Genomic DNA, 7,906 nt, shown 5'->3' with positions numbered 1-7,906 from the left:
TCCTTCTCTCCTCCCCTCATTCCTTCTCTCCCCCCTCATTCCTTCTCTCCCCCTCATTCCTTCTCTCCTCCTCATTCCTCTCTGCCTCCCCCCTCATTTCCTTTCTCTCCCCCCTCATTCCTTCTCTCCTCCCCTCATTCCTTCTCTCCCCCTCATTCCTTCTCTTCATCTCCTTCTCTCTCCCCTCATTCCTTCTCTCCCTCCCTCATTCCTTCCCTCCCATCATTCCTTCTCTCCCCCTCATTCCTTCTCTCCTCCCTCATTCCTCTCTCTCTCCTCCCTCATTCCTTCTCTCCCCCTCATTCCTTCTCTCTCCTCTCCCTCTCTTCTCCTTCTCTCTCCCTCCTCATTCTCTCACCTCCCCTCATTCCTTCTCTCCTCCCCTCATTCCTTCTCTCCCCCTCATTCCTTCTCTCCTCCTCATTCCTTCTCTCCTCATCCTCCCTCATTCCTCCTCCCCCTCATTCCTTCTCTCCTCCCCTCATTCTCCTCCCTTCTTCCTCCCTCATTCTTCTCTCCTTCCCTCATTCTTCTCTCCCTCCTCATTCCTTCTCTCCTCCCTCATTCCTTCTCTCCTCCCTCTCATTCCTTTCTCTCTCTCTCTTCCTCTCCTCCTCATTCCTTCTCTCCTTGTCACCTCATTCCTTCTCTCCCCCTCATTCCTTCGCTCCCCCTCATTCCTTCTCTTCCTCCCCTCATTCTTCTCTCCCTCCCTCATTCCTCTCTCCTCCCATCATTCCTTCTCTCCCCCTCATTCCTTCTCTCCTCCCATCATCCCTTCTCTCCCTCCCTCATTCCTTCTCTCCCCCTCATTCCTTCTCTCCCCCCCTCATTCCTTCTCTCCCCCCTCATTCCTTCTCCCCCTCATTCCTTCTCTCCCCCCTCATTCCTTCTCTCCTCCCCTCATTCCTTCTCTCCTCCCACATTCCTTCTCGCCTCCCATCATTCCTTCTCTCCCTCCCTCATTCCTTCTCTCCTCCCCTCACTCCTTCTCTTCCCCCTCATTCCTTCTCTCCCCCCCTCATTCCCTTCTCTCCCCCCCGTCATTCCTTCTCTCCTCCCCTCATTCCTTCTCTCCCTCCCTCATTCCTTCTCTCCTCCCATCATTCCTTCTCTCCCTCCCTCATTCCTTCTCTTCCTCCATCATTCCTTCTCTCCTCCCCTCATTCCTTCTCTCCTCCCATCATTCCTTCTCTCTCCCCTCATTTCCTTTTCTCCCCCCTCATTCCTTTTCTCCTCCCTCATTCCTTCTTTCCCCCTCATTCCTTCTCCTCCTCCCCTCATTCCTTCTCTCCTCCCCTCATTCCTTCTCTTCCTCCCCTCATTCCTTCTCTCCCCCCCCATTCCTTCTCTCCTCCCCTCATTCCTTCTCTCCTCCCTCATTCCTCTCTCCCTCCCATCATTCCTTCTCTCCCCATCATTCCTCTCCCCCTCATTCCTTCTCTCCTCCCCTCATTCCTTCTCTCCTCCCTCATTCCTTCTCTCCCCCCCCATTCCTTCTCTCCTCCCCTCATTTCCTTCTCTCCTCCCATCATTCCCTCTCTCCCTCCCTCATTCCTTCTCTTCCCCCATCATTCCTTCTCCCCCCTCATTCCTTCTCTCCTCCCCCTCATTCCTTCTCTCCCCCCTCATTCCTTCTCTCCCCCCCTCATTCCTTCTCTCCCCTCCCTCATTCCTTCTCTCCTCCCATCATTGCTTCTCTCCTCCCATCATTCCTTCTCTCCACCCCTCATTCCTTCTCCCTCCCTCATTCCTTCTCTCCCTCCCTCATTCCTTCTCTCCTCCCATCATTGCTTCTCTCCTCCCATCATTCCTTCTTCCCCCCTCATTCCTTCTCTCCTCCCCTCATTCCTTCTCTCCCTCCTCATTCCTTCTCTCCTCCCATCATTCCTTCTCTCCCCCCTCATTCCTTCTCTCCTCCCCTCATTCCTTCTCTCCCCCCCTCATTCCTTCTCTCTCCCATCATTCCTTCTCTCCCTCCCTCATTCCTTCCCTTCCACCCATCATTCCCTTCTCTCCCCCTCATTCCTTCTCTCCTCCCATCATTCTTCTCTCCTCCCATCATTCCTTCTCTCCCCCCTCATTCCTTCTCTCCCCCATCATTCCTTCTCCCCCCTCATTCCTTCTCCCCCCTCATTCCTTCTCTCCCCCCTCATTCCTTCTCTCCCCCTCATTCCTTCTCTCCTCCCCTCATCCTTCTCTCCTCCCTCATTCCTTCTCTCCCCCCTCATTCCTTCTCTCCCTCCCCTCATTCCTTCTCTCCCCCCTCATTCCTCTCTCCTCCCTCATTCCTTCTCTCCCCCCTCATTCCTTCTCTCCTCCCTCATTCCTTCTCTCCTCCCTCATTCCTTCTCTCCCCCCCTCCTTCCTCTCCTCCAGTCATTCCTTCTCTCCCTCCCTCATTCCTTCTCTCCTCCCTCATTCCTTCTCTCCCCCCTCATTCCTTCTCTCCTCCCCTCATGTCCTTCTCTCCCCCCCTCATTCCTTCTCTCCCTCCCCTCATTCCTTCTCTCCTCCCCTCATTCCCTTCTCCCCCTCATTCCTTCCCTCATTCCTTCTCCCCTCATTCCTTCTCTCCCTCCTCATTCCTTCTCTCGGCCTCCCTCATTCCTTCTCTCCTCCTCCCTCCTCATTCCTTCTCCTCCCTTCAGTCCTTCTCTCCTCCCTCATTCCTTCTCTCCTCCCATCATTCCTTCTCTCCCTCCCTCATTCCTTCTCTCCTCCCATCATTCCTTTCTCTCCTCCCTCATTCCTTCTCTCCCCCCTCATTCCTTCTCTCCCCCCTCATTCTTCTCCTCCCCCTCATTCTCTCTCCTCCCCTCATTCTTCTCTCCCCCCTCATTCCTTCTCTCCCCCCTCATTCCTTCTCTCCTCCCTCATTCCTTCTCTCCTCCCCTCATTCCTTCTCTCCCCCCCTCATTCCTTCTCTCCTCCCGCATTCCTTCTTCCTCCCTCTCCTCTCTCCTCCCTTCATGTTCCTTCTCTCTCCCCTCATTCCTTCTCTCCCCCTCATTCCTTCTCTCCCCCATCATCCTTCTCCCCCCCTATTCCTGTCTCTCTCCCCCTCATTCCTTCTCTTCCTCCCCTCATTCCTTCTCTCCCCCTCATTCTTCTCTCCCCCTCATTCCTTCTCTCCTCCACTCATTCCTTCTCTCCTCCCCTCATTCCTTCTCTCCCTCCCCTCATTCCTCGCTCCCCCCTCATTCATTCTCTCCCCTCTTCCTCTCCTCCTCAATTTCCTTCTCTCTCTCCCCCTCATTCCTTCTCTCCCCCCCTCATTCCTTCTCTCCCCTCCCTCATTCCTTCTCTCCCCCCTCATTCCTTCTCTCCCCCCTCATTCCTTCTCTCCCCCCTCATTCCTTCTCTCCTCCCTCATTCCTTCTCTCCCTCCCATCATTCCTTCTCTCCCTCCCTCATTCCTTCTCTCCTCCCCTCATTCCTTCTCTTCCTCCCCTCATTCCTTCTCTCCCCCCCTCATTCCTTCTCCTTCCCCCCCCTCATCCTCCCCCCCCTCATTCCTTCTCTCCTCCCTCATTCCTTCTCTCCCTCCCTCATTCCTTCTCTCTCCCATCATTCCTTCTCTCCCTCCCTCATTCCTTCTCTCCTCCATCATTCCCTTCTCTCCCCCCTCATTCCTTCTCTCCTCCCATCATTCCTTCTCTCCCCCTCATTCCTTATCTCCCCCTCATTCCTTTTCTCCCCCCTCATTCCTTCTTTCCCCCCTCATTCCTTCTCTCCTCCCCTCATTCCTTCTCTCCTCCCCTCATTCCTTCTCTCCTCCCCTCATTCCTTCTCTCCCCCCCCCCATTCCTTCTCTCCTCCCCTCATTCCTTCTCTCCTCCCATCATTCCCTCTCTCCCTCCCTCATTCCTTCTCTCCCCCATCATTCCTTCTCCCCCCCTCATTCCTTCTCTCCTCCCCTCATTCCTTCTCTCCCCCCTCATTCCTTCTCTCCCCCCTCATTCCTTCTCTCCCTCCCTCATTCCTTCTCTCCTCCCATCATTGCTTCTCTCCTCCCATCATTCCTTCTCTCCCCCCTCATTCCTTCTCTCCTCCCAACATTCCTTCTCTCCCTCCCTCATTCCTTCTCTCCTCCCATCATTGCTTCTCTCCTCCCATCATTCCTTCTCTCCCCCCTCATTCCTTCTCTCCTCCCACATTCCTTCTCTCCTCCCCTCATTCCTTCTCTCCCCCCTCATTCCTTCTCTCCTCCCCTCATTCCTTCTCTCCTCCCATCATTCCTTCTCTCCCCCCTCATTCCTTCTCTCCTCCCATTATTCCTTCTCTCCCTCCCTCATTCCTTCTCTCCTCCCATCATTCCTCTCTCTCCCCCCTCATTCCTTCTCTCCTCCCCTCATTCCTTCTCTCCTCCCATCATTCCTTCTCTCCCCCCTCATTCCTTCTCTCCCTCCCTCATTCCTTCTCTCCTCCCATCATTCCTTCTCTACCCCCTCATTCCTTCTCTCTCACCCCTCATTCCTTCTCTCCCTCCCCCTCATTCCTTCTCTCCCTCTCCCTAATTCCTTCTCTCCCTCCCCCTCATTCATTCTCTCTCTCATTCATTCTCTCTGTCCATCATTCCTTCTCTCTCTCTCCCCCTCATTCATTCTCTCTCCCCATTCATTCCTTCCCTCTCATCATCTCATTCATTCTATCTCCCCCCTCATTCCTTCTCTCTCCCCTTCATTCCTTCTCTCCCCCCTCATTCACTCTCTCTCCCTCCTCATTCCTTCTCTCTCCCCCCTCATTCCTTCTCATTCCTTCTCCCCTCATTCCTTCTCATTCCTTCTCTCTCCCCCTCCTTTTCTTTTCTCTCTCACCCCCTCATTCCTTCTCTCATCCCCTCATCCTTCTCTCTCTCACCCTCTCATTCCTTCTCTCTCCCCCCTCATTCCTTCTCTTTCTCTCTTAACTCATTCCTTCTCTTCCCCCCTCATTCCTTCTCTCTCTCCCCTTCATTCCTTTTCTCTCTCCCCCTCATTCCTTCTCTCTCACTTCCTCATTCCTTCTCTCCCCCTCATTCCTTCTCTCCCTCATTCATTCTCTCCCTCATTCATTCCTCTCTCTCTCTCATTCCCTTTCTCTCTTACCCCCTCATTCCTTCTCTCTCCATCTTATTTCTTCTCTCTCCCCCTTATTCCGTCTCTCTCCCCCCTCATTCCTTCTCTTTCTGTCTCCCTCATTCCTTCTCTTTCTCTCTCCCCCTCATTTCTTCTCTTTCTCTACCCCCTCATTCCTTCTCTTTCTCTACCCCCTCATTCCTTCCTCTTTCTCTACCCCTCATTCCTTCTCTCTCTCCCCCCTCATTCCTTCTCTTTCTCTCTCCCCTCATTCCTTCTCTCCCCTCATTTCTTCTCTTTCTCTCACCCCTCATTCCTTCTCTCTCGCCTCTCATTCCTTCTCTCTCTCCTCTCATCTTCCTTCTCTCTCCTCTCATTCCTTCTCTCTCTATCCTCTCATTCCTTCTTTCTCTCTCCTCTCATGCCTCTCTGTCTCTCTTTTTTCTCTCTTCCCCCACCCCTTCTCTCTCTTTCTCTCCCATCATTCTTTCTCTTTCACTCCCTTCTCCCTTTTTTCCCCCTTCTCTCTCTCTCTCACCCTCTCATTCCTTCTCTTTCTCTCTCCCCTCATTCCTTCTCTCTCTCCTCTCATTCCTTCTCTCTCTCCCCTCATTCCTTCTCTTTCTCTCTCTTCATTCCTTCTCTTTCTCTCCCCCTCATTCCTTCTCTCTCTCTCCCCCCTCATTCCTTCTCTTTCTCTCTCCCCTCATTCCTTCCTTTCTCTACCCCCCTCGTTCCTTCTCTTTCTCTCTCCCCTCATTCCTTCTCTCTCTCTCTCTCTCTCACCCTCTCATTCCTTCTCTTTCTCTCTCCCCTCATTCCTTCTCTTTCTCTCACCCCTCATTCCTTCTCTCTCTTCTCTCATTCCTTCTCTTTCTCCTCTCATTCCTTCTCTCTCTCTCCTCTCATTCCTTCTTTCTCTCTCCTCTCATGCCTTCTCTCTGTCTCTCTTTTCTCTTTCTTCCCCCCACCCCTTCTCTCTCTTTCTCTCCCATCATTCTTTCTCTTTCACTCCCTTTTTTCCCCCTCTTTTTTTCTCTTTCTCTTTCTCTCTCTCTCTCCCATCATTCATTCTCTCTTTTACTCTCTACCTCCCCTTAGTCATTCTCTCTCTCTCTCTCTCGCTCTCTCTCTTTTTCTCTCCCCTCATTCCCTCTCTTTTTTTCTCTTTTTCTCTCTCGCCTCATTACTTCTCTCTTTCTCTTTTTTTCTCATTTTCTCTCTCCCCCCTCATTCCTTCTGTTTTTCTCTCTCTCTTTTTTCTCTTGCTCTTTCCCATCTTTCCTTCTCTCTCTCTCTATTTCTCTTTCTCGCTCCCATCATTTCTTCTCTCTCTTTTTTCTCTTTCTCTCTCTCTCCCATCATTCCTTCTCTTCCTTCTCTCTCTTCCATCATTCTTTCTCTCCTTTTCTTTCACTTTCTATCTCTATCTTCCCTTAGGCTGGATTCATACCTATGCAGTTTTAATGCTTTTTGCAGATTTGCACTACAGAACGTGTTCCATAGGAAACAATGTTAAATAGACTGTAGTGCAAATCTGCAAAATGCAAAAAGCACTAAAACTGCATAGGTGTGAATCCAGCCTTAGGCCCATTAACAACAATGCGTTTTTTCATGCTTTTTGCAGAAATGCAGGACATTTTTTAACATGGGTTCCTATGGTTCACATCAATGCATTTTTGTGCCTCTGCATTTTTGGAAAGGGTCAGGGACTTTTTTAGGCTCTATGCATGTTGCTTTTTACCTTTTCTTCAGTGCTTTGTGCGTCGTTTGCCATGTTTTTACCGCGATTTTGCCGCAATTTGCATTTTTTTTACACCGTATATAGCTGGTTGCTAAGAAGGGGGCCAGGAAGCCGGCCGCCGTGTCCTTAACAACGGCTGAGTCATCGGCTGTCAGCGGGCAATCGCCCCCCCCGAACCATACCAGGCCGCATGCCCTCAACATGGGAGGGTGGGTGCTTTGCAACAGTGGGGTTTCTGGGCCTCTTCCCGACAACCCTTGCCCGGTGGTTGTTGGGGTCTATGGGCGGGGGATCATCAGAATACAGAAACCCCGGCCTCCAACACTATGTGAATGAGTATGGGGTATGAGGGTGTGGCCATTGGATGACGTCATCCGGAGGCCCAGCCCCTTGTAACGTCACCACCCGGGGCATGATGGGTCAGTGACGTCACAAGGAGCTGGGCCTCCAGATGATGTCATCCGATGGCCACGGCCCCATCGTTATCTAAGACATGCTTGACATCTGACAGATCAGTGGGACGCAGCATCGGAGGAGGGTCGTCGGCAGGAGCGGGACGCAGCATCGGAGGAGAGTCAGTGGCAGAAGAGGAAGAAAGAAGAAGAACACTGGACAGGACACTGGACTAGAAGACAGGAGAAAGAAGAAGAGTGGAAGAAGAAGCAGCTGGAGTAGGAGAAGCCCGGAGGAGGAAGATGCGGGAGAAGATGGAGGAAGACCGGAGGAAGACCGGAGGAAGAAGCGGGGAAGAAGATATTTTTAACCACTTAAGGACTAGCCTCGTTTTGTATTTTAGGTGTTTACATGTTTAAAACAGGTTTTTTTGCTAGAAAATGACTTAGAACCCCCAAACATTATATATGTTTTTTTTTTCTAACACCCTAGAGAATAAAATGGCTGTCATTGCAATACTTTTTTTTGCACCATATTTGTGTAGCGGTCTTATAAGCACACTTTTTTTTGGAAAAAAATTCACTTTTTTGAATAAAAAAATAAGACAACAGTAAAGTTAGCCCAATTTTCTTTATATTGTGAAATATAATGTTACGTCAAGTAAATTGATACCCAACATGTCACGTTTCAAAATTGCGCCCGCTCGTGG

This window comes from Aquarana catesbeiana, linkage group LG01 (genome assembly GCF_042186555.1).
Source record: "Aquarana catesbeiana isolate 2022-GZ linkage group LG01, ASM4218655v1, whole genome shotgun sequence".
NCBI lineage: Eukaryota > Metazoa > Chordata > Amphibia > Anura > Ranidae > Aquarana > Aquarana catesbeiana.
This window is presented reverse-complemented; position numbering follows the sequence as displayed.